Here is a 3,663-nt window from a genome sequence, read left to right on the forward strand (position 1 = left end):
GGGAGATGAAAAGGGGAGCCACTCTAGTTTCTGCTCATTTTAATTATGAAATGGGAAAGATACTAACTGAACTATCAACTCCTTGAAAGCATAAATTATTATGAGTTTTACATTGATATCCTTCACCAAATTAATTTTAAATATCAGTAGCTCAATAATCACCGGATGGATGGATGGCAGTAGGCATTTAGAGTAGATGAATTCTAAGTAAAAAAATGAGCATAAGAACTATTCTCTTCCTCTAAAGGTAGAAACTTTAGTTTGTGAACAAATTTCAACTGAGCTAAAGAAGTTTTTTAGGGCCGGTTCTCAAGTATATTTTGATAGGTAGACAATTGTGGTCATTTAATTGTAGGTAGAATTATCTAACTAAAGTTAAATTGCAGGGTAGCAGAAATGTTTAGTTTTGTTTTAAAAAAAATTCTGTTGCTGAAATTTACTCAGAGGATTAAAGTTAGAAAACTTTATGAAGTCCAAAGTAGTTTCATAATATGTGAAAAATATAAATGTTTCATAAATGTTGAGTATTATTTATTTACTCAGTCAACCAATTTATGTGAACTTAGCGTATGCTAGGGTCTATTCATATAATATAACAATTAAAAAACTGTTCTGCCTTCTAGGTACATTTCATTTTAAAGTGGTTATATAGCTACTTTCATGGGAATTATGGGAAGCTGATACTTGCTGGAATAAAATTGGAATGAAGGATACATCAAAGTTTGCTAGGACAGGTCAGCAAAGGTTCCCCAGAGGAGACGACATTTAAGTGAAGTCCTTGACCACAAGGAGTTGGTGTTCACCAGATGGACATTTGAGAATAACAAGTCAAGACAAGAGTGAGGGTAAGGAGTAGCTGCTTTCTCATTATGGTGGAAATAGCATGACTCTTGGCAACAGATAAGAAATCTGGGTTTTCAGGAACACAAGGCAAATGGAGAAGAGGAGAACAACAGTGTACAAATGCAGTAAAGAGCTAAACGAACAGACTGTGGAAGACTTCGCTCAGGAGTTTTATGTATGCTAGTAAAAGGCAATGAATGATTTTATTTATGAGAGTAACATGGTCAGATCTCTGCTTCAGAAAGATAAAACAGTGCAAGGGTAGTGGTCAGATCACATGAGCAAAGAATCTTGTTAGAAAGCTCTTAAAACAGTCCAGATGAAGAATGCTGAGGGCTGAATCAAGGCAGGGTAAACATGTCAATTTCAATTGCTCTTGTACTCAATAGAAAAGAAAAGTTAGGGGAGATATGAAAACTTTTGCACTGTGTCTCTCTTAAATAGGGAAACCGTGGCATTCACACCAGAACATAATTAAAGTACAGTCTTTTAATTATGCCCGAGTGGAAGCCAGATTCTTCTGCCATATCTGGTAGCTAAGCATGTGATATTGGGCTCCAGATATATCTCTATTTTACAAAAGAATGAACAACATCAGCAGTTCAACTTTTCTAAAGGTGATGTGCTCAATGTTCTTATTATAGGGGAGGGGGGCACCTAATTACATTAATCAAGATACAGTTTCTCCCCTTAGAGATCAGTCAGTACACCTTGACAAGGTAATAACATCTTTTTGTTCCTATCACCTTTTTCCTCCCCAGGCTGAGTTCCTTTGTTTCTGCCAATTCCAGGTGCTCTTTCCACGTAGCTCAGCATTGGTCTTCTTAAAGTGTTTCCAAAGTTTCTGAACATCCTTCTTTAAAGTTTTTGTAACTCTTAATCTTCCCTATCCACCTACCAAATATTCTAATTTTCATAATTATCAGGAATTCAGGCTATTTCTTCCTTTGCACAGATCTGATTTTACAAAGCATAAAAGAGTTCTTACCTAAGAAATGTGTTTCCTTGGCTCAGTCAACTAGTATTGTGCTGCCCCTAATTCCCGGTAAAATATCATTTTTGATGTTTAGCATTTATAGCCTGCCCACAAAACTTATCAGAAGAGAAGAGTCTGAATTTATTGCCTGTTCTCACTTAAAAATTGCTATCAATGAAATTAAGTCTTAACTACTGGATTCAGTGCCACCTAATTACCCATTTCTTCATTTTATAACTTTACTACAAGTAATTTTACTAATGCGGATTCAAGAAATCCTAATTATAATAGAACATGTAGAAATGCCTATTTTTATGTGAAGTAGGCTGAGAATTATAAAAGTATATCAATATATATTAGTTAACAACCCTGCTTATTGGGACGCCTGGGTGGCTCAGTTGTTAAGGGTCTGCCTTCAGCTCAGGTCATGATCCCAGGGTCCTGGGATCGAGCCCCGCATCGGGTTCCCTGCTCTGCGGGAAGCCTGTTTCTCCCTCTCCCACTCCCCCTGCTTGTGTTCCCTCTCTCGCTGTGCCTCTCTCTGTCAAATAAATAATAAAATAAAATAAAATAAAATAAACAAAACAAAAAAACCCCCTGCTTATTGTGAAATAGCTAGTACCTTCTAACGAATGCCATGGTGGGTGATGGGCATTTATAGATTTTCTTTTTAGAGTCTATGGAGATAATCCACAAATTCCTCCATAATTAACATTTTCTAAGAATTCTTTCTTTGCTCAGTATTTACTTCTATAATCACACTGAGTCTATAGCCCCTCAACATGGAAATATGGTTTCAAATATATGATGTCGTCTCATTACTTTCTCATTATTATTATTTTTTAATTAAAGGATAGTTGACACAATGTTACATTAGTTTCAGGTATACAACATATAATTTGACAAGTCTAAAAAATATTAAATGCTTCACAAATTTGCATGTCATCCTTGCGCAGGGGCCAGGGTTATCTCTGTATCATTCCAATTTTAGAATATGTACTGCCAAACTGAGCACTACTTTCTTATTATTTACTATAAATATGGTGATGAATTATTTACATGGAAAGTACTCCAAGAAAAGAGAAGAGGTTATTTGTGTTGAAAGACCCTGAAATAATAAAGACATAAAATGATATACCACAATGAATTGCACAATCAAAATGGGAAATAATAGTAGAAGAGGAAACAGGAGAAGAGAAGACAGGGCTAGGAGAATTATCAGGTAATATGTATTTTCTGAGCCTCTGGCACCAGCATTTTACTATAACTTTATAAGGTAGTTTCGTCATTATAGCAAAGATTTTCTGAAAAACCTCATTGTTTTTTTAGAAAAGCACTTAAAATATTTAAATAATAGGTATTTCATTGGTTAATGTCAGATATTACCATTTAATACAAAAAAATTTTTAAACTTAATTGCTTCATCTATATTTTGTTTCTAACAGATGTAGTTAACCCAAATACCTATATTTGAATATTAATAGATAAAAGAAGAATTAACATTTTATTTTCCTGAGTATTTAAATATAGTCTAAGTAATTTAAGTTAAAAGGCATATACTTTCCTTTATTGTGTAAATGTTTCCTTTATTAAAATTTTTAATTTTCATATAAACTAGATCTTTTCTGAAATATATATTTTTCTTCCACTGTTTTATTTTTCAATCTTTGTCCCATTTCCATATTGCTTAAATTATTGTATGAGCTGAATACCTAGAAAGACAAGCCACTTCTTACGTACTTTTTTGAAATATTTATTTATTTATTTTTTATAGTAATCACCTTTTTCATTTAATAATGTTTTAGGGCATTTCTTCATGTCATTACTTTTTTTCTTTTCTTTTG

At 33.5% G+C, this 3,663-nt stretch overlaps 1 non-coding gene across 1 annotated transcript; it reads right to left on the reverse strand.

Moving 5' to 3' along the window:
- Positions 1 to 2,730: 2,730 nt before the first annotated feature.
- LOC116637976 lies at positions 2,731 to 2,834 on the reverse strand. Its single transcript, XR_004300575.1, has one exon. It is a non-coding gene; the product is annotated as a U6 spliceosomal RNA (small nuclear RNA).
- Between the last annotated feature and the right edge of the window lie 829 nt (positions 2,835 to 3,663).

The sequence above is a fragment of the Phoca vitulina genome, unplaced genomic scaffold, assembly GCF_004348235.1.
Source record: "Phoca vitulina isolate PV1807 unplaced genomic scaffold, GSC_HSeal_1.0 scaffold1, whole genome shotgun sequence".
Lineage (NCBI taxonomy): Eukaryota > Metazoa > Chordata > Mammalia > Carnivora > Phocidae > Phoca > Phoca vitulina.